The sequence below is a fragment of the Mustela lutreola genome, chromosome 10, assembly GCF_030435805.1.
Source record: "Mustela lutreola isolate mMusLut2 chromosome 10, mMusLut2.pri, whole genome shotgun sequence".
Classification (NCBI taxonomy): domain Eukaryota; kingdom Metazoa; phylum Chordata; class Mammalia; order Carnivora; family Mustelidae; genus Mustela; species Mustela lutreola.
Genome location: NC_081299.1, coordinates 63,233,320 through 63,257,793, shown reverse-complemented (window position 1 = coordinate 63,257,793; position 24,474 = coordinate 63,233,320).

Genomic DNA, 24,474 nt, shown 5'->3' with positions numbered 1-24,474 from the left:
AAGAGAGCCCACCTCGGGGCTTGATCCCAGGACCCTGGAATCATGACCTGGGCCAAAGGCAGAGGCTTAACCCACTGAGCAACCCAGGTGCCCCTAAGTCATTGTATCTTAATAGCTGTGGGTTTATCACATCCTTTGCTAAGAACACAAAATGTGGAGATGAAAGAACATGAGGATTTTGGATGGAAGATAGGAGGCCCCATGGCAAAAGAAAAAGAAGGAAAAAAAAATAGAACTCTCTCTGCCTGCCTCTCTGCCTACTTGTGATCTCTCTCTGTCAAATAAATAAATAAAATCTTAAAAAAAATAGAACTAATTTCAATTTTGCTTGGAGTTTTGCCCTAGAAATGAGGTGAGGAGTGTGGGGTCCAGGCCTTTAAATACCACATTCTCTAGAAGTCTATATTTTATTTACATATTAGAAAATCTGGTTTATTACTTCATTAGAGCTCCCTTTATCAACATGCCCTACACCCCAGGAAAAGAAGGAAGCAAACTCCCCAGGGCCTGAATCACTGAAAGTGAATAAGTATTTTATTTTTATTCCAGAGAATAACGTAAAGAAGTACCTTTAAGTGATTTCCACTTTTTCCCAGCTGCTTTTGATCTTACATTAGATTTGCTAGGAGGCCTTTTAGAAAAAGGCACTTCAAGGACAAACAAGTTCAAATCTGATTATTATTTCTTTTGACAATACTTATTAAAAACTGGAAAGACAGAGATGCTGTCAATTTCTCATTTTGGTTGACCTTGCCATTTTCTAATGACATCAGCAGGAATAAGGTATATCTCTGCCAAAGGTAATGTTATTTCTGCAAGAGGATATGTTGGAGAAATTAACTATCTAGTGACTTACTATTTTTTATCTTTATATCACAGAACCAAGGGAAAGAACAGAGAATAATAAAGGTCAAATATATCTTCATTTAAAGTACATTCTGGCATTTTCACTACCAACTATTCTAAGGACAAATGTTTGTTTATAATCATAATCCTTTTAATAATAATACTAGTACTACCATTAATACTAATAATGTTAGTTATATATATTGAATCTATATACCAAGCACAGTGATAGGTGCTTTTAGATTCATTTTTTTAAAAAATTTAATTCTCATAAAAACCAAGGTCTGTCTAAATTACAAATCTTGTCCTCTTTTTAAAATACCATGTTTTGCTCAGTCAGATTCGGGGTAATTGATATAATAAAGTTGAGAAAGAATGGGTCTGAGTCTCTGTCATTTACCAGTTGTATATGACAAGGAAGTTATATCATCTCTCTATTTCACCTCATTTAAAAAGCAGGAGAGTTATGGAACCTACTACACAAGTGTGATTGTTAATTTTATATGTCAATCAGACTGGGCCAAAGATGCTCAGATAGTTGGTCAAATATTATTGTGGGTGCATCTGTGAGGTTGTTTTTGGAAGAGATTAACATTCTTATCAGTAGACTGAGTAAAGCAGATTGCCCTTCCTAACATGGTGGGCTTTGTCCAACCAGTTAAAAGCCTGAAGAGAACAAAACACTGACCCTCCCCCAAGTAAGATTCCTCCTGCCTGGGGCTGCCTTTGAACTGGGACATCAGCTTCTTTCCTGCCTTCAGACTCACACTAAAACATCAACTCTCTGAGTCTTCAGCCTGCCAACCCACTCTGCAGATATTGGGACTTGCCAGCTTCCATAATCACATGAGTTAATTCCTTATGTGTACATATCTTATTGGTTCTGTTTCTTTGGCGAACCTTAATACAAGAGGGTAGTAAGATCTAAATGTGGCAATGAAATAAAGTATTTACTTAGTAGGGTGCCAGCACATAGTAGCACAAACCACTATGCAATGGCCTCACTCATAATAGTCATATTACATAAACTGGTTTGGCCTCTTTATGAAGAGAGAATATTCCAGGACCATTCTCCTTGACTCAAAACAGAATGAATATGATAGCATTGATCATCATTGCTTATCATTCACTTCATGGGCCTTTGTTGGTTGAATTATTTGTTTCAAAGAAACTACAGATTGGCTGATTTTAAGATCTATCTTGGGTTAGTTCTTAAATCAACGCTATGAAAGTTGGCTTATTATGGTGTCAGGAATTTTGCAGCCAACTATCTCTTTTTTCTTACTTTGCTCATATACAGATACTTTAAGTCCTTTATCTTTTAAACCTGAATTTTTCTGAAAGAAAGAGAGTCTTTGAGACAAATAGCAGTTCAATAAATAAGCTATTCAATCAATACAGTGATACTAACCTATATCAAAAGAGTGGCAGGATAATTACTGTCTATAAAATATTACTGTGAAAGGTATGCAATCAGAGCATACAGACAGAACATGATGTAAGTGGTCTTAAATGACCTGTTCCCAAAATGAATCTTCTAAGAAAAAAACAGAAGAGTAGATATAGGAGTCCTTGCAAGACCAATGAACAAATTTCCTTCAGAAACTCAATTCAGAGGGAGGAGCAAGATGGCAGAGGAGTAGGAGACCTAGATATCATCAGGTCCCAGGAGTTCAGCTAGGTAGCTATCAAACCATTCTGAACATCTACAAACTCAATAGGAGAGAGAAGAGAAGAAGAGCAGCAATTCTAGGAACAGAAAATTGACCACTTTCCAGAAGGTAGGACATGTGAAGTGAATCTGAGGCAACACACAGGAAGATAGACCAGAGAGGGAGGGGCAGGATCTTGGCAAGTGGTAGAGCAGCAGAGCACAAAATTGGAATTTAGAAGTCTGCTCCACTGAGGGACATTGTTCCAGAGGCTAAGCTAGGGGTGGAGCCCTCATGGGGACAGTGTAGTCTCAGGATGCACGGGGTCAAAAAAAAGACCAAGGGTGTCTGAGTGTGGCAGAGCTCCCACGTATTGGAGTGGGGAAGCCAGCTGCAGAGATGGGACCAAGGAGTGTGTGCTCAGTTCTGGGTTACCTTAAACCGTGATCCAAGGCACAGTTAAGCCACTGCTATTTGACTAGGGACCCAACAAACAGTGGATCTCGGAAGATTCACGTTCCTCCTCCAGGAGGAGAGATGAGGAACATGCTGCAGGAATCTACTGGGTTTAGAGATGCCAAATGGGGCTGTGCACCAGAAATAGAAATGCTTGGTTACAGGGTGGGTAGCCTTGGAGTGCAGCTGGAGACTAGGGAGATGGAAAGGATTGACTACTTTTCTCTGAGCGCACACTGGGGATTGGAGCCCTGAGCTCCCAGCTCCTACAGAGTCAGAGATTTGGAGGCTGCCATCCTCATTCCCCTCCTTCAAAGCCGTATGGAAAGAGTTCAGGGAATAAAAGCTACCGAGACCAAACCCGAGCAGATTACTTAGCCTGGCTCCTGGCAAGAGGGTGCAATTCCGCCTCAGGCAAAGACATTTGAGAATCACTGCAAGAGGCCCCTACCCAGAAGATCAGAAAGAACATCCAGTCAAGACCAAGTTCATCAATTGATGAGAACAGTGTAACTCCAAAGCTAGGGGAAAGCAACACAGAATTCATTGCTTTTTCCCCATGATCCTTTAGTCTTGTAAAATTAAATTTTTTAAATTTTATTTTGTCTTATTCTGTTTTTTTAACTTTTCCTCTTTCCTATTTTAACTTTTTAAACTATTATATCAATACCTTTTAAAAAAATCTTTTTAAATTTTCACTGTTATAGTTGAATTGTATCCCTTCATTATATTTAACTTATTTTTTTGTATACATATAGGTTTTTTTACTTAAAACTTTGGGATACAATTTCTTCTAATAGATCAAAATCTACCCTAAGTTTAGTGCATGGCTTTGTTCTAATCATGACCCTGATCACATTCTCTCCTCTTTTTTTTCTTGTTCCAACCAACTTCTTTTCTTGTCAATTCCTTGTCTAGAATTGTTTTAATTTTCATCTTTAATATTCCATCCATTCATCGTGTTTATCTTTATTTTTGATTATATGTAAGTTTTTCTTCCTTAAAATTTTGGGAGGTAGTTTCTTCTAAGACACCAGAAAACAACCAAAATCAAGTGGGTGGCTCTTTTCTATTCACCAGTCTAATATATATATATATATTTTTTTTTTTTATTTTTTTCCCTTTCTTCTCACCCTAGTTTCGGGTCTCATCTGATTTGGTTGCCGTATATTTTTCTGGGGTCTTTGCTACCCTTTTTGTATCTCCTTCTCTCATTCATCTATTCTTAACTGGATAAAATGACAAGGTCGAAAAACTCATCACACACACAAAGAAAGAAAAAGAGGCAGTACCAATGGTTAGGGATCTAATCAATATGGATATTAGTACTGTGTCAGAACTAGAGTTCAGAATGATGATTATCAAGATGCTAACTGGGCTCAAAAAAAGCATGGAAAATATTAGAGAATCCCTTTCTGGAGAAAAAAATCCCTTTCTGGAGAAATAAAAGTACCAAAATCCAACCAAGTTGAAACTAAAAAAAGCTATTAATGAGGTGCAATAAAAAATGGAGGCTCTTACTGCTAGGATAAATGAGGCAGAAGAGAGAATTAGTGATACAGAAGACCAAAAGATGGAGAATAAAGAAGCTGAACAAAAGAGAGACAAACAGGGGCGCCTGGGTGGCTCAGTGGGTTAAGCCGCTGCCTTCGGCTCAGGTCATGATCTCAGGGTCCTGGGATCGAGTCCCGCATCAGGCTCTCTGCTCAGCGGGGAGCCTGCTTCCTCCTCTCTCTCTCTGCCTGCCTCTCTGCCTACTTGTGATTTCTCTCTGTCAAATAAATAAATAAAATCTTTTTAAAAAAAAAAAAAAAAAAAAAAAAAGAGAGACAAACAACTACTGGATGATGAGGTGAGAATTCAAGAGATAAGTGATGCGATAAGACAAAACAATATTAGAATAATTAGGATCCCAGAAAAGAAGAAAGAAGGAGAGGGGCAGAAGGCATATTGGAGCTAATTATAGTACAGAATTCCCCTAATATGGCAAAGGGAACAAGCATCAAAATCCAGGAGAAAGAGAGAACCACCCCCTTAAAATCAATAAAAATAGGTCCACACCACATCATCTAATAGTAAAACTTACAAGTCTTAGTAACAAAGAGAAAATCCTAAAAGCAGCTCAGGATTAGAGGTTAGTCACATACAATGGTAGAAATATTAGATTGGCAGCAGACCTATCCACAGAGACCTGGAGGGCAGCAAGGACTGGCATGATATACTCAGAGCACTAAACGAGAACAATATTCAGCCAAGAATACTATATCCAGCTAGGCTGTCATTGAAAATAGAAGGAGAGATAAAAAATCTTCCAGGACAAAGAAAAATTAAATGAATTTGCAAACATCAAACCTGCTCTACAGGAAATATTGAAAGGGGTCCTCTAAACAAAGAGAGGGCCTAAAATTAACAGACCAAAAAGGAACAGAGACAATACACACTTTACAAGCAATACAATGGCACTAAATTCATATCATTCAATAGTTAACCTGAATGTAAATTGGTTAAATGCCCCAATCAAAAGACACAGGTAACAGAATGAATAAAAAAACAAGACCCATCGATATGCTGTCTACAAGAAACTCATTTTAGACCCAAAGACACCTCCAGATTTAAAGTGAGGGGATGAAAAACAATTTACCATGCTAATGGATATCAAAAAAAAAAAAAAAAAAAAGCTGGGGTGGCCATCCTTATAGCAAATTAATTAGATTTTAAGCCAAAGACTATAATAAGAGATGAGGAAGGACACTGTATCATACTCAAAGGGTCTGTCCAATGAGATGATCTAACAATTTTAAATATCTATGCCCTAACATGGGAGCAGCCAATTATATAAACCAATTAATAACAGAATCAATGAAACACATTGACAATAATACAGTAATAGTGGGGGCCTTTAACACCCCCCCCTTACTGAAATAGACCATCCAAGCAAAAGATCAACAAAGAAATAAAGGCTTTAAATGACACACTGGACTAGATGGCCATCACAGATATATTCAGAACATTCCATCCCAAAGCAACAGAAGACACATGCTTCTCTAGTGCACATGCAACATTCTCCAGAATAGATCACATCCTGGGTCACAAATCAGGTCTCAACTGGTACTAAAAGATTGGGATCCTTCCGTACATATTTTCAGACCACAATGCTGTGAAACTAGAACTCAACCACAAAAGGGTTGGAAAGTTGGAAAGAACTCAAATACATGGAGGCTAAAGAGCACCTTACTAAAGAATGAATGGGTGACTAGGAAAGTAAAGAAGAATTTTAAAAATTCATGGAAACAAATGAAAATGAAAGCACAACTGTTTAAAATCTTTGGGACACAGCAAAAGCAGTCCTGAAAGGAAAGTATATAGCAATACAAGCCTTTCTCAACAAGCAAGAAAGGTCTCAAGTATACAATCTAACCCTATACCTAAAGGAGATACAGAAAGAACAGCAAAGAAATCCTAAATTCACAAGGAGAAGAAAATTACAAAGATCAGAGCAGAAATCAATGAAATAGAAACCAAAAGAACAGTAGAACAGACAATGAAATTAGAAGTTGGTTCTTTGAAAGAATTAATAAGATGGATAAACCCCTGGCTAGACTTGTCAAAAAGAAAAGAGAAAGGACTCAAATTAATAAAATCATGAATGAAAGAGGAGATATCACAACAAACACCAAAAAAAAAAAATACAAACAATTATAAGAACATATTATGAGCAACTACAGGCCAGAAAATTTGACAATCTCGAAGAAATGGATGCATTTCTAGAGACATATAAACTATGAAAACTGAACCAGGAAGAAATGGAAAACCTGAACAGACCTATAACCAGTAAGGAGATTGAAACAGTCATCAAAAATCTCCCAACAAACAAGAGCCCTGGGCCAATCGGCTTACCAGGGGAATTCTACCAAACATTTAAAGAAGAATTAATTCCTATTCTTCTGAAACTGTTCCAAAAAATAGAAAAGGAAGGAAAACTTCCAAACTCATTTTATGAGGCCAGCATTACCTTGATCCCAAAACCAGACAAAGACTGGATCAAAAAGGAGAATTACAGGGGCACCTGGGGGAGGGGTCAGTGGGTTAAAGCCTCTGTCTTTGGCTCAGGTCCTGGGGTCCTGGGACTGAGCCCTACATCAGGCTAGCTGCTCAGCAGGGAGTCTGATTTCCCCTCTCTCTCTGCCTACTTGTGATCTCTGTCAAATAAATAAACAAAATCTTAAAAAAGAAAAAAGGAGAATTACAGATCAAAATCCTTGATGAACACGGATGGAAAAATTCTCACCAAAATGTTAGGCAATAGGATCCAACAGTACATTAAAAGGATAATTCACCATGACCAAGTGGGATTTATTCCTGGGCAGCAAGTTTGGTGCAACCTTCGCAAATCAATCAATGTGATACAAAGAAAGAACAAGAATCATATGATACTCTCAATAGATGCTGAAAAAGCATTTGACAAAGTACAGCATCCTTTTTTTTTGATCAAAACTCTTCACAGTGTAGGGATAGAGGGTACATACCTCAATATCATAAAAGCCATCTATGAAAAACCCATAGTGAACATCATTCTTAATGGGGAAAACTGAGACCCTTTCCCCTAAGGCCAGGAACATGGCAGGGCTGTTCACTATCACCACTGCTATTCCACATAGTACTAGAAATCCTGAAATCCTAGCCTTAGCAAACAGACAACGGAAAGAAATGAAAGGCACCCAAATCAGCAAAGAAGAAGTCAAACTCTAACTCTTTGCAGATGATATGATACTTTATGTGGAAACCCATAAGATTCCACTCCAAAACTACTAGAACTCATACAGGAATTCAGTAAAGTGTTAGGATATAAAATCAATGCACAGAAATCAGTTGCATTTCTATACACCAACAGCAAGACATAAGAAAGAGAAATTAAGGACTCCATACCACTTATAACTGCATCCAAAACCAAGATATCTAAGAATAAACCTAACCAAAGAGGCAAATAATCTCTACTCAGAAAACTATAAAGTACTCATGAAAGAAATTGAGGAAGACACAAAGAAATGGAAAAACGTCCCATGCTCATGGATTAGAAGAACAAATACTGTGAAAGTGTCTATACTACCTAAAGCAATCTACACATTTAATGAAATCCCTATGAAAATACCATCTTTTTTTTTTTTTTCAAAGAAATGGAATAAATAATCCTAAAACTTGTATGGAATCAGAAAAGACCCAAAATAACCAGAAGAATGTTGAAAAAGAAAACCCAAGTGGTTGGCATCACAATTTCAGACTTCAAGCTCTATTACAAAGCTGTCGTCATCAAGACAGTTTTGTCCTGGCACAAAAACAGACACATAGATCAATGGAACAGAATAGAGAGCCCAGAAATAGACCCTCAACTCCATGATCAATGAATCTTTGACAAAGCAGGAAAGAATGTCCAATAGAAAAAAGACAGTCTCTGCAACAAATGGTGTTGGGAAAATTAGCCACATGCAAAAGAATGATACTGGACCATTTCCTTACACCACACACAAATCATCCAATCAAGAAAATACCAAAAGACATGAACAGACATTTCGGCAAAGAAGCCATCTGGATGGCCAATAGACACATGAAAAAGTGCTCCACATCACTTGGCATCTGGGAAGTACAAATCAAAACCACAGTGAGATACCACTTCATGCCACTCAGAAAGGCTAAAATTAACAAATCAGGAAATGACAGATGTTGGCAAGGATGTGGAGAAAGGGGAACTCTCCTACACTGCTGGTGGGAATGCAAGCTGGCGCAGCCACTCTGGAAAACAGCATGGAGGTTCCTCAAAAAGTTGAAAATAGAGCTACCCTATCACCCAGGAATTGCACTCTTGGGTGTTTACCCTAAAGATACAAATGTAGTGATCCGAAGGGGCACGTGCACCCAAATGTTTATAGCAGCAATGTCCATAATAGTCAAACTGTGGAAAGAGCCTAGATGTCCATCACCAGACGAATGGTTAAAGATGATACACACACACACACACACACACACACACACACACACACACACACAATGGAATACTATGCAGCCATCAAAAGGCTGAAATCTTGCCATTTGCTGCAACGTGGATGGAACTAGAAGGTATTATGCTGAGCAAATTAGTCAATCAGAGAAAGAAAATTATATGATTTCTATGATATGAGGAATTTGAAATTTGAGAGGCAGGGTGAGGGGTAATGGGAGGTAGTGAAGGAAAAAAATGAAACAAGATGGGATTGGGAGGGAGACAAACCATAAGAGACTCTTAATCCCACAAAAAAAACTGAGGATTTCTGGGTGGGGGGTAGGGATAGGGTGGTTGGGCTATGGACATTGGGGAGGGTATAGGCTATGGTGACTGCTACGAAATGTGTAAGCCTAATGATTCACAGACCTGTACCCCTGGGGCAAATAATACATTAATGTTAATAAAAAAGTAAATTAATTAAAAAAAAAGAAACTCAATTCTGTTCACTATGTATCCCACGGTTATTTTATGCCAGGTACTGTGTTGGTATTGGGCATATAAGGTTGAGTGAAATGTTTCTCTGACCTCAAGGAGATCACTGTCTAGGTTCCAGTCAATGTGGAGTCCACAATGTATTGAAGATATGAGGAAGAACTGGTTCTTTCAGCTTGGAACATAAGGATAACATGAGAAACAACATTGTCATGGTGATAGAACAGGAGAAGGGATGGAACAGGGGTCTTAGAGAGAAGGAAACCATGAAAAGATGCCAGTGGATAAAAACAGCATGATGTGTGCTAAGCAAACAGATGCTTCTTGCGATTCAAAGAGGGGATAGGTGGAAGAACAGTACAGCTGTGATAGATGGTGCTCAGAATATGGCAGCTCTTCAGAGTCAAGCACAGCAATGTAGATGGGTCACCTGACTCATTCGTATTAACCCAATATGATGGTTGAAAATATGCTAATAACACCTATTGCTAAGAACAAAAGATACCTCCTTCATCTTTCAAGTTGACTAGTCTGTTAGGGCTAGACTACCCAGCACATGATTTGCTTTACTGAGGTCTTCTAGCAGAAAATATTTGATAATAGTACTTCCTTTATCAACTGTATAAAGAGAGCTAGACGTGTGGGGAGGGAAAAAAGGGAGTTGAGGAAGAAATTACAGCATATACTTGATCTTTTCTCCATTTTATCTTTTTCCTAATGGTGAAAAAAGGTGTGGAAAAGGTGATGTTCCCTTTGCTTCCCTCTTTCACCCTGGAAAAAGCTCACAGTTCCAGAAGAACCATCAGTCAGGGTCTGGGGATCATTCCAGGTCATGGGGGAAGGGCCTGTTTTGTACCTGGAGTGGCTGAGAGCTGATGCAAAGCATTCAGAGTACTCTGTGGCCCCAAAAAGGAGAAACAGAAGGTTTCCTGACTGCTTGGTACTGAGGATTTGGAGATGAGTTCAGAGAAACATCATTCTGTTAGGATAGCCACCTGCTTAGCTGGAGGGGGTAAGTGGTACTCTCTGCTGGCTGAGGGGGGGACTGAAGTGAGATGGGAGCATTTTCCTCTTGGGATTCCCCTGGTCTGAAGATTCATCAGGGGCACACCTATACTAAGACCAATGGACGAGGGGAAGCCTGCTTCCTACCACACTCAGGTGGAAATATCTGTAGATATGAGCAGCTCTCATGGCACTAAGCATCTGTGGAAGAAGCAAAATTAGCTGACAGAAAGGGGTTCACCTCCTTAACTTTAAGGTATAAGCAGTCACCGAAGTGTATTCCTCTCTCTCCCTACTCTAACCCCATCTATGCCGTGAGGGGCCTAATCACATAAGATGGGTGGGGAGTGATGGAGGGGGAGGAGGCCACACCCTTTTGTGTCCTTCACAGAACCTACTCACTAAGTGGAGATAGAAAACTTGCTGGAGACGATACTGAGATCTTAATAGCAAGATTAGATTTCCAAGCACTGAATTGGGACTGAGATATTAATTGGTGAATCTGTTTCCTTTCCCTTTTCTCATCTAGTGACTTGGGTCTCTGAATTCTAACCAGGTGTCATGATTAACATGGAAATAGGTATGTGGAAGTGGGATGTTCCAAACGACAGACTCTGAAGTATAGTATTTGCTCAGGTAAGGAATGCTGTGGGCGGCAGGGATCCCCCTTGACTCCAGCTTGAAAGTTGATATTCCCGACATCTGTATCTTTGGGGTAAATACCCAGGAGTGCAATGGCAGGGTCACTGTTCTCCAAAGAGGCTGCACCAACTTGCATTCCCACCAACAGTGGAAGAGGGTTCCCCTTTCTCCACATCCTCTCCAACACATGTTGTTTCCTGTTTTGTTAATTTTGGCCATTCTAACTGGTGTAAGGTGATATCTCAATGTGGTTTTAATTTGAATCTCCCTGAGGGCTAATGATGATAAACATTTTTTCATGTGTCTTATAGCCATTTGTATGTCTTGATTGGAGAAGTGTCTGTCCATATCTTCTACCCTTTTTTTTTATATGTTTGCCTCTTTCGTGTGTGTTGAGTTTGAGGAGTTCATTATAGATCCTGGATATCAACCTTTTGTCTGTACTGTCATTTGCAAATATCTTCTCCCATTCCGTGGGTTGCCTCTTTGTTTTCTTGACTGTTCCCTTTGCTGTGCAGAAGCTTTTGATTTTGATGAAATCCTAAAAGTTTATTTTCGCTTTTGTTTCCTTTGCCTTTGGAGACATATCTTGAAAGAAGTTGCTGTGGCTGATATCGAAGAGGTTACTGCCTATGTTCTCCTCTAGGATTCTAATGGATTCCTGTCTCACGTTGAGGTCTTTTATCCATTTTGAGTTTATCTTTGTGTACCGTGTAAGAGAATGGTCGAGTTTCATTCCTCTACATATAGCTGCCCAGTTTTCCCAGAACCATTTATTGAAGAGACTGTCTTTTTTCCACTGTATATTTTTTCCTGTTTTGTCGAAGATTAATTGACCATAGAGTTGAGGGTCCATATCTGGGATCTCTACTCTGTTCCACTGGTCTATGTGTCCGTTTTTATGCCAGTACCATGCTGCCTTGGTGATCACAGCTTTGTAATAAAGCTTGAAATCGGGTAACATGATGCCCCCAGCTGTACCCCAAAGTTTATAGCAGCAATGGCCACGGTTGCCAAACTATGGAAAGAACCAAGATGCCCTTCAACGGACGAATGGATAAGGAAGATGTGGTCCATATACACTATGGAGTATTATGCTTCCATCAGAAAGGACGAATACCCAACTTTTGTAGCAACATGGATGGGACTGGAAGAGATTATGCTGAGTGAAATAAGTCAAGCAGAGAGAGTCAATTATCATATGGTTTCACTTATTTGTGGAGCATAACAAATATCATGGAGGACAAGGAGTATTAGAGAGAAGAAGGGAGTTGGGGTAAATTGGAAGGGGAGGTGGATCATGAGAGACTATGGACTCTGAAAAACAATCTGAGGGGTTTGAAGTGGCGGGGGGGTGGGAGGTTGGGGTACCAGGTGATGGGTATTATAGAAGGCACGGATTGCATGGAGCACTGGATGTGGTGAAAAAATAATGAATACTGTTTTTCTGAAAATAAATAAATTGAAAAAAAAAAAAAGAAAGTTGATATTCCCTACAGTGCAGTAGGAAAGCTGCTGTTTAAACTTTCTAGTTAGACTGTGAACTATTGTATCTTAGGATCTGAAACATGCTATCTGAGGCTTATCTTGGCCATTGCCATAAGCTAGTGGGCATTTAGAGCTGGAGCTTCTTCTGTAGGTCAGGGCAAATACCCCCTTGGAAAAGGCCCTGGAACAGAATAATTAGTAATGGATTACGAGAAGGGATTTTTAAGATTTATTATGGTGGCAATAAATTTGGAGCATTTTTATTGTATTACTCTATTTGGCATTATGCTTTTCACGTTGCTTATTTTAATATTGCTGGTCCAGTGCAGTAGACCATTTTTGAAATGACAGGAATGAATGAAGGATTTCACTGAGGAATGAAATCTCAGCCTAGGGCATATGGTGGCCTTGGGATAAATTTCATCTCCAAGTTAATCCATCTCAGAAACTTCTAGGGGCAACACTGAGAGACACTCATAAAAGAACTTGGGGCCCAGACTCCCCTTACATTAGCTCTCAATTGTTGTTGCTAAAGGAGTCCCACAAAGGAATGATTGAGACTTACCTAAATGTGCTGTTAATCCTTCCCCCATGAGAGCCATGAACACATTCTAGATTGACCCCTCATGTGGTTAAGTCAACTAGATGAATCGGATAAAAAACAAAAGAGTGAGGGAATGTTAATCTTACCCGTTGCCCTCCCCCTACCCGGAGTTGCTACACTGTGAAAGAAGAGGTATCTGCTGCTACGATCTGATCAGTTTTAAGGGCATTATACTGGCTGGCCGCTGTACTACTGGGGAGAGCCACTTTACTAATTAAATATCATAGGATATATATGTTGGGGCTTTTCTTTCACAAGCCTGGAATGATAAGAATGCTATAGCTGTCTTAAGATCCTCCCGTCATCTCTCTTTCTCATTTTCCATATTTTTTCCCCAACACAGAAACAGCCCTGCAGCTACTACCCTATTTGGAAAAACCTGAGGCAAGCAACTCTAGGCACTAAAGGAAATCTTTGCTCTCCCCCACCTCCTTTTCTCTTCATTCATGGCTGCTATTTTCACTTGTCTCTCCCTGCAGTGCTTAGGTTTTAGAGTGGAATTATACTGAAGAGTTTTTTGGCCTGCTTCTATATTATGTCATTCAGACTCATCTAGTTTTACCTACAAATTTCTTCCTTATATATTGAGGTTTGGGGTCAAACTCCATCTTTATCTTTCTTTCATCACATTTCCCTGTGTGTGTGCATTCCATTGAGAATCTTTTTGCAAGGGTTACTGGTCAAGAGCAGGATTCAGATTGTGGTGGTTTTTCATGTCTGCAAATTTTTTGACATTCTTCCTTTCAAAAGGTGGAGCCAAATTCACCTCCCTTTGATTGTCTATTGGACACAGTGAATTGTTTATAATGAATAGAATGTGGCAGAAGTAAGTTTGTGATTTCTGATACTCAATCATAAAATGCATTGTCACTTTCATCTTGCTTTCCTAGATTTCCTACCCTAGATGAGACTGGACACCATGTCATAAGGACACCCATGCGGTCTGTGGACAGGCTCACACTGCAAGGAATGGAAACCTCGAACAAAGCAACCAGCATCAAGTCACCAACCCCATGAGTGAGCTACTTGAAAAGAGGTTCTCCAGCCCCAGTCAAGCCTTCATGTGAATGTAGCTCTGGTCAACATCTTGACTGAAACCTCCTGAGAAACCCTGGGCTAGAACTGCCTAGCTAAGGCACTCCTGAGTTCCTGACCAATAGAAATTTGAAAATAATAAATGCTTATTTTTGTCTTAAGCTAGTACACATTGGGCAATTTGTTATACAGCAATAGATAATTGATGGTGATTTTAGTACTAGAAATGATATGATGCTGTAATAAAGACCTAAAATGTGGAAAATGTTTTAGAACCAGGAAGCAGGAAGAAGTTGAGTGGACTTTGAGGGCAGGTTTAGCAGAATCTTGATGACCTCTGAGGAGGCTACTAGCAAAGGCTTAAAGGAAAGTAAGAGAAATGTTATTGGAGGCTGGAGGACAGGGAATCCTTATTATGCAGTAGCAGAAAGCTTAACAGACACTGTAACATGCAGTTAGTTATGTGAAAAGTAGAAAGTGTGCTAATGAAATGGATTATCTAACTAAGGTGATCCAGAAATAGTTTTGAGGGTATCACCTATTTTTTTTTTCTGATTATAATCAAATGTGAAAGAAGAGAGATAAGGGCAGAAAAAGACTATTAAAACATAAAGGAATCAGGACTTGCTGGTTTTGAAAGTTCCCAATCTCTCCAGAGGGCAAACTATACTAAAATTTAAAAAATGTCCCTAGGTAGACATCAAATTCAGTACACTATCCGAAAAACTGGTAAAGATGAAGCTTAGGGAGTAGCCATAAAAGCCTTTGACTGAAGCTCAGAAAGATGTAGGGAGCTGTTCCAGAGAACCTTTTACTTAACAAAGAAGGCTTCTAAGAAACTAGAGGTCTGTTCTCTCAGCAGTCTCAGCAGAAGACTAAGTGAAAAAGAGCATATCTCAAAAATGTTCAGAGGTGTGTCTTCTGTCAATAGAATGAACCCTCAACAAGAATCATAGGAGACCCACAAGTTTTAAAGAGAATTACATGGCAGGAATACTACCAGCATGGTCTTAAAGGAACAACAAACTATGTTGTTTGTTGTTCCTTTAACAACAATAAAAAGAGGTCTTTGGGTTCCCAAACCTCTTGCAGGAAGCAGGCTTATGAGACTACTCAACTACAGGTGTAGGCTACCTTTCACAGAAAAGGAAATAACTCAGAGGTGAAACCAAGACACCAGGATGCAGGCCAACAGGTGAGGAGAATGAGTCCCAGGTTTAGATTCCCAAGTCAAGGAGCTACCAACTAGTGCTCTGCTAGAATATGGAATTTCTATGGACTTCCTTGTAAGCCTCCTGTTTTCAGTCTTCCAGAATACTGATATTTAAAGCACTTATTCTATGCCTGCTCCATCACTGTGTGTTCAGCATTTGTGGGACAAATAACTTGTCTCTTTGGTTCATAGGTCTTCAGGTCGAGAACAACTATATTTGAGGAAATGTACTTAAGGAACTATAACAGAGAAGCCTCATCTATACCTGGATGTAATATAGATGGTGGGATCCTAGACTCTAAGGTGATGCTGTAAAGGAAGAGTCTTTGTGGAGAGGATCTGGGAATGACTGAGTATATGCTGCATGTAGGAAGAATGTAACTGATTTTTGGCTGAAGGGCAGAGTGCACTGGTTTAAAAACATGTTTGTAACTCTTTAATACTTCTCTATTCCAAATGTAGAAACTGATTCTCCTCCCTTTCTTTGTGGGTTGGACTTAATGACTCACTTCTTTTTTTTTTTTTAAATATTTATTTATATAAGTAATCTCTATACCCAATATGGGGCTCTAACTCATGACCCTGAGATCAAGAGTCACAAGTTGCTCCAACTCACTTCTAATCAACAGAAAATGGAAGAAGAGATAAAATGGACTTCCACTGTCTATTGTAATTTGTTACACAGCAATAGACAAATCTCCTTCCAAAGCAGTATCATAATACTATTCCTAAATACATATCAGAATCTTGCGTTACTGAAAGCACATTTCTCCCTTCATTTGAGACAACTCATGAGTGATCCCTTCTCTGTAAATACTTCATTTCTCCTCTCCATGCCTACAATTTTATTGTTGAAGTCATTACTATGTCATCTCCGAGAATAATATGAAGACTTCTTGAGAATAGGAGACATTTCTATGCAACCATGATACCTTGCATATAGTAGGTGACAAAAATTGTTTATTTTTTGAATAAATGAAATTCAAAACAGATATTACACGTTCTAAAATTTTAAGTTAATAACAGAAGAGTGACTTTTAGGGGCACCTGGGTGGCTCAGTGGGTTGGGCTCCTGCCTTCGGCTCAGGTCATGATCTCGGGATCGTTGGATCAAGCCCTGCATCAGGCTCTCTGCTCGGCAGAGAGCCTGCTTGCCCATCTCTGCCTGCCTCTCTGCCTACTTGTGATTTCTTTCTCTGTCAAATACATAGATAAAATCTTTAAAACAAACAAAAAAAAAATAAAGAAGAGTGACTTTTACATAGCAGGTATGTCATAAGTTTTGGTTGTGTGATTGATTGATAGATGGAACATGATTTACAGCAAAAAATGATACAATGAGAAAAGAATATAAGAATAGAGAGGTTTTTTTCAATGTAAAACTAGCCCTGAAGCCAGGAATTAAATCAGTATAAAAAATATTAGCAAGATTCTATTGAGTATCTCCAAAAAGACAGAATACCATAATACAAAAGAAATGAGGATAACAGAGAAAATGAGCAAAATATATGACTAGAAAGAATTAAAAGAAAAATTAATTCTCTCTTTTTCTCTTCATTTCTAATATTATTTCTTTTAAAAAACATAATCATATCATTCTCAGTAAAAAAAAGAAAAATATAATGTGATTTTTTAGGTAGAAGATAGAAAATTTTTCCTAGAAGAAGCTATTTATCTCCTTAATAAGTTTAAAAATAATCTTTTACATTTGGATGGTGCTTTATAAGTCACATGGGATTTTCACATATTATCTAATTTATCTCTTGCAAGATAAACACCCTGTGAAGTAGGTATGATAGGATTTTCTTTTTTTCATTTGCAGATAAGACAAAGTTCAGAGAGGCTAAAGATTGGCTCAGGGTCACACATAAGGTAAGTGGCAGAGCCAGTACTTAAACCTAATTCTTCTGACTCCAAATCCCGTATTTTTTCACTATATCACAATGAAAAACCGAGTTAAATACATGAGAAAGTCAATTCAGTTTATCAATGAATGAATGATCTGTAAGCACAGCAATATATCTTAGCAAACCATAGCCATACAAGCTCCATCTAGAACAAACTGCCCAATTCCAGAAATATAGGCCACATAAAAATCATTCCTTACCTGAAATTAGAAGAGAAAACTCCCAAAACTGGTGAATAATAGCCTCATCTCACAGGGTGGCTTCTATGACTTTACAAAAAGCTGAACCTTCAGTCATCATTATGATGTTTGACTCACATTCTCATCTAATAGATGATAGCTGTGGACATTAAAAAAAAAAAGTTATTCTTTAAACAAGTTTGTCACATGTTTAAAATTTTTTTTGACTTTTCAATGACTGTAGCTTTGAATCAACATAATCCCTATGTTAAAAAGCCATTATTTCCCGTTGGGGGAAAGAAAAAACATTGTATTGAAAATTGCAAAAGTATATGCCCCAAATTAAATATGTGATCAGTTAAAAAAACAACAACTAAGGGAATGATTTGTGTGGTGCAGGATAAATCATAAATTGAGATAAACATAAACCAGCAGAAATCATAATACAGATTTCAGAGGAAGACAATAGGATATAGGAGATAAAGGTTGGAAGGACAGGATCATATGTAGAAGATAGAAATCAAACAAACTTAGTTGGGGTAGAAAGGGCCTTGCTGAGGGACTAAAAAATATAAGGTGTTTGAGATTATCAGCTCAAGAATATGTATTTTTTAAGATTTAATTAATTTATTTATTTGAGAAAGAGAGAGAGAGCATGAGAGGGGTGGGGATCAGAGAGAGAAAGGGAGAGGAAGAAGCAGGTTCTGGGCCAAGGTGCCAGTCTCAGAGCCCCAGGCAGGCCCTGATCCTATGACTCTGTGATCATGACCCAAGCCAAAACCAAGAGGATGCTCAATCAATTGAACCACCTAGGCATCCCAGGATTTTAGATACTAATAAAAAACCAAGAGTACTTAACCCACAAAAATAATGAAAGTAATTAGAAGACTTATCTGGCAGCTACTGATAGTATAAATGTACATTTAGGAGATTCAAGACATAACATATATTCTAACATAATGTACCTTCTGGTATGATGCAAAACATATTTCGATATCATGTATAAAGAAATCTTGTCCAGGATGTTTATATTGAATCTAATAAAGTTAGATTATATGAAAATTTTAAAGGTAAATAAATTAAATCTCAGTATGAACAATTCAACAAATGCAGTATATGGAATATTCTTGGAGTTGGAGAACTATTTCAAAGTTCAAAGAAATAATTAAATGCAATGTATGAATTTCTACTGATTTGTATTTCTCCAAAAGTTCTAAAACCACATCTAGACTTGGGGAAATTTATATGAGTACTATATACCAGATGACTTAGAGATGAACTGGAGAATTAAGAAGCATGTGGTATAACGTATTCATTTTACAGAAGAACAAACTAAGGCCCAGGGAATTTACAAGAGACCTGCACAAAAGTACATTTAATTAACCACAGATCATGCTTGGGTTTTCTCATTCCCACTACTAAGCTTTTTCCACTAGTAGGGACAGATGCTATGTATAATGGGAAAACAAAACTAACTAACCATATAGGAGATATGGAAAGAAATGCTCCTTCTTGGATATCTTACCAATGGCTGGAAATGTGTGTGAGGACTGATTAGTTCTCTGCTCAGTGAGAAGCATCTCCAGCCCCAATCTCATTGCATTCATGTATTGCTAACTGCTTTTTCAATCCTTTAAAATTAAGTTGAAAGACTTCTTTTTTCCTACTGGTCCAACAATTAAAACCACAACTGAGAAAACCAGAGCAGAAAACACAAAGGATTCTATCTTGTCCTTCTTAATTATAAAATTGTATACCGTTTCCCAGAAAAATACAAATGTAATGAAAAGTTGGAACAAGAACAAAGATGTACAATAATCCACAGCCTAAAACTTTTATAGTCTGTGGCCATTACTGTTGTTCTATCTCCCTCCACAGCTGATATTCAATTCTTTTCAATACTGAGGGAATAGTCATTTGTACATGAATACATACCCACAATATGATATACCTACTCAAACATAGGTGGACCCCCCCCCAAAAAAAAAGCCTACCACAATTAAAATTCTAACTCATTTTCTTTTCATCAGGGAGCTAACTAGAGCTGTGGACATGCTTGTTTGTTAGTTACTGGCTTGAGATTTTGTTTACTTGCTTGCTTGTTTTGAGATAGAGAAAGTTTTTGTTCCTCCATTTGTTTACAAGACAATTTTTAGAAATACATACATATGATCATTTCTCATTTATGCACTGAAATAACAAGAATTGACAAAACTCAGTGATATTTCACTGAAGAATATACTCATAATACACTTTTGACCAATTAGCTTTAAGAAAGCATCCAAACACATTGATTCTATTTTATGTTCTCTACTAGATGCTTCCTATAGTCAATAAATATTTATTTAATAAAATATTAAATAATACAATATAATTGTATATTATATTATATATTATATAGTGTTATATAATAATAAAATATTAAATATTATATTAAATAAATATTTAATAAAATAAAATTTAAAAATAAATTTTTAAAGGTGACCTGGAGAGACAAAAAAAGAGAAAACAAGAAGCCTAAATAATATACAGGCTCGGTGACCAACAGTCAGAAGGAATAATCATAGATCTGCAAATATTCAAACTCCCCACTTAGCTCAGAAACCTGTCCTCTGATTGAGTCTCAGGTATAAAGACAAACTGATATGCCAAATCAAATCATAGTTCTTACTGTATTATTGAGAAAAAAAATCAACTAAAACTATATCCAAATAGGGACAATGGGTGATAGCTAGAGATACTAGATTTGCTTAGAACTATCTTTTCATGATATAATAAAGAAAAGACAGTGATGCTTTATAATCTACTGGAACCCAGGAAAAATTTCGATAAAACAAAATGCAGTCGTTGTCCTGAGGCAGAAAAACTGAATGAGAAAAACCCTGTAAAATAATTAGACCCAATCCCATTTTTGTGTCCCTGTACATCATCTTTGATGATGAGGACATGGCATCTTTGATTACGTAAAGGAAAGACTCTCTCTATATATCTCTATACTTCCCCTACCCAAAGTGAAGATCCAAGAGAAAGGGATCATATCTGTTTTACTCATTTTATTCCCAAGACTTAGTACATTGACAAATAGTTGGCATTCAATACATACTGGCTAAATGAACAATGAAGTAAAGGACACACTTGAGAAGATTCTTAAATCCTAGAACAGAAGAGGATTGTAGGCAAATAGTGAGACATATGATAGACACCATTAAGAGACCAGGAGTGAATTCACAGAGAAATAATAACCATCTAGCCACAATTCAATGACATTTAAGATTTTCAAGGGTGGAAATGCAATCCTAAAGTATTTAGAAAACTGAAATACAAAAGCAAACAAATTGTGATCTAAAATATTTGCCCAGAAGTAATGTCAGAAGACAACTGTGCAGGATTCACCCAACTTTGAGAGAAAAAGATGGTGCAATACCCAGCCAAATTATTGTTTATGTACAAAGAGAAAGATAGTCCTAATTATACAAAGATATTGAACATATGCCCCAAAACTTAACTTTCCTAAAAATACTTACTTGAAAGTTTACTTTAGGGATTATTTTAATTTTAGAATAGTGAAATCAGGATTGAGAAGACAAAAAAAGACTTGTGGAGGGTATTAAAACCAATTAAATACATATTGTCTAAATAGCTATTGAAAAGATAATGGTAAAGCATAAAAAAGTCTGAAGTAGTGAAGTAATAATTTAGAGAACACACATAAAAATAAAATTGTTACATAACACTGATAATACAGAATAGAAATAACAACAATGTGAATCTAAAACAGTACATTTTATCACCAAAGCAGAGTCAATAAAATATTGCTCACAAATTGGCCAATAAAATAACCTAAAGACATATGAAAAAGCAAAAACTAAATGAGTCATATTCTCAGACAAATATATAATAAACCTAGTAATAATTTTTTAATTCAAAACACAGGGATCCTAGGTGGTTCAGTTAGTTAAGCGTCTGACTTTAGCTCAGGTCATGATCCTAGTGTCCTGGGATAGAGCCCCACTTTGGACTCCCTGCTCAGTCGGGAGCCTGCTTTTCTCTCTGCCCCTTCCTCTGCTCCTACTCTTTCTCTCTCACTCTCTCTCTCTCAAATAAATAAAAAACAGTAAAAATTCAAAGAAAATCAAAACACTTAAAAATATTTAAATATTGTTACCAAGCAAACATAGTTCGATCATTAGGAATTTAGTAAAATATTTTTCATGCTAACAAATCGAAGAAAAAAACCATGCAGTTGAGGATGGCTCTCAGATGTTTTCTTCCTACAGCAGACATGCAACTCTTTGGCCCAGCCATAAGGTCTTGTGAAGTTATCAGTAGGCGCCACCTTCCATGTGTTAGACCTGCTTCTTGATTGCCTATTGAAATTATTAGTTAAGTTTGATACTGGACAAGATCTTTGATTCATGTGAGTCTGGTCTGACAATTTGATCCTTTGTACTACATCAGATTGTAGATCTGCATTTGATGCAAGGATGGCTGCCTATCCATTTGTGTAAAGGGATGAAAGCTTTGAGGCCAATTACAAATGAAATATTTTACCAATGAAATTGGAGGAATTCAGAATTTGTAGGAAATGGATTAGACCTAGGGGAAATGGCTAAATAGATTGTCAGGGGGTGGCAGGCAGAAAGTAATAAGTAGCTACCAGAACCAGTTTTAAACCTCTTCAGTATATCAATGGCAATATGCCTCAGTGAAAATATTTTCTCAAAGCAACCAATCTGCTTGCTTCAGAAAGTCACCTAGTCAGGAACAGACAACAATAAACTCTCTGTGTACCAAGCAACTAACAGTCTCACCCAAGTAGCCATACTTCTGCAGATTATGTCAGCTGTTACACTTCTGAAAGTCCATCAATCTTTGAACTCAAAGCTTCCTCAAAAGCCCTGGATTATGGACATTGGGGAGGGTATGTGCTTTGGTGAGTGCTGTGAAGTGTGTAAACCTGGTGATTCACAGACCTGTACCCCTGGGGATAAAAGTATATGTTTATAAAAAATTAAAAATTAAAAAAAAAAGCCCTGTATAAAATCAGCATCCTGTTCTACTCAGAGTGACTATTTCTGACCAGCACAGATTTCACATAGTAAGCAAGAAATTCAGCTTTCTCTCTTTATTCAGATTTTTTTATGGCCTCCTCATCACTTAACATTACTTTAAGCTTCCCTCAAGATCATTTTGAAGACTCTCTCCAAAGGACCATCGGCTAACAGAAATACTCACTGGGTCCTCTTGTGCCCATATTGCTTTGCCTTCTGTTGCCAGGTAGGTCTACCATGATCTGAGTTCTAATTTCATTAAGCTCTTGATGCAAATTTTTCTCACTTTAGGATTTGTAATCAGATTTAAATAAAGGAATTAAAAGTATGCCACTGTAATAAAGTAATTAGACCTATTCACTGTAAAGATACACATTTGATTAACATTTTATCATTCACCTACTTATTTTTCCACTGTTTATTTTTGTGTGTGTGTATATGTGTCTGTCTAGATGTACGATGGTCTTGTTTCATATGTTTTTGTTTTGTCCCTAGATTGCCTTGCTTCTGTTAAGTGTATGATACTTAATATCATAATATGTAGAGAATATGTAGAGATGTAGGCCTAATACATCCTTAATAAAATCTAAGCTGGCCCTGACTGCTAACGGATGGAAGTCCAGAACTAACAAAATAATTTGTGAGACAGAGAAAAAGAGAAAAAGTTTAAAAATTAGGAAGTTCAAGATAGCTACAACAGAAAATTAAAGCAAGTGTGGAATCTCTCTAAGCATGGAGCCCTGTGGAGCTGCCCAGTTTACACACCCATGAAGCTAGTCTTATGAAGATCCTTTAGATTGGCAATCAATTTGTGAAAAAGGTGATTAGTCAATATTTTCCTTGGATATCCTTCAAAAGCTGTCTTGTTCATTTGTGAACAATCACTTTGTTTCATCCATATTCAGGGGTTAATGATAGGTTGTCAATATTTCAGCTCTTCATTGAGGCTGATAGGGTGTGGCAGATTTTATTTTCCTGCAGATGGCCGTAACAATATAACACATCTCATATGTTCTTATAATGTGGACTTAAAACTTTTACCATCAAGAGATGGATCTATGTACCCTTCCCTTGAACAGGGGAAGATCTCTTTTTTTAAAAAAGTATTTTATCTATTTGAGCGAGAGTACATGAGTGGCAGGGGTGGAGGGAGCAGAGGAAGAGGGAGAAGCAGACTCCCCACTGAGCAGGGAGCCAGATGCCGTTTGGGGCTTGATCCTAGGACCCCGAGATCATGATCTGAGCCAAAGGCAGATGCTTAATGACTGAGCCACCCAGGGACCCCAGGAAGATCTTTGTGTGACTTCTTTGATCAGCTAATACAAGAAAAGTGAAACAGTTTGACTTTCCAAGCTAAGTAATAAAAATGACATGCACTTCCAACTTGTGTTAGGATACTCACCTTTGGAGCCCTAGACCACCATGTAGGAGGGCTGAGGCCACCTGCTGTGAAAAAGCCCAGGCTATAAGGACAGACCATGTGTAGGCTTGCCAGGCAATAGCCACCATCAAATGCCAGACGTGACTGAAGACACTTCAAGATGACTCCATTCCCTGGTCATCAAAACACCATCAGGCTTTAAGCCTTACAAAAGTCGTCCCCAGAAATTGAGAAGCAGAGAAAGACCATATCTGCTATGTAAATAGCAGTGATCTTCAGCCTAATGCCTTAACCACTTGGCCCCTATGTATATAACAACATTATTTACAATAGTCAAGACAGAGAGGCAGTCCAAATGACCATTGATTGATCCATGAGTATAATAAAATGGCTGTTTTATATCATTAAGTCTGGAGGAGATTTGTTATGCAGCAAAAGATAATTAGAACAAAATTTTAAGCCTGGAAGTGGAGATTTTCATATCAAAACCCTAAAACATGTGGTGCTGACTTTGGGACCAGATAAAAGCTGAATGGCTTTGAGGAG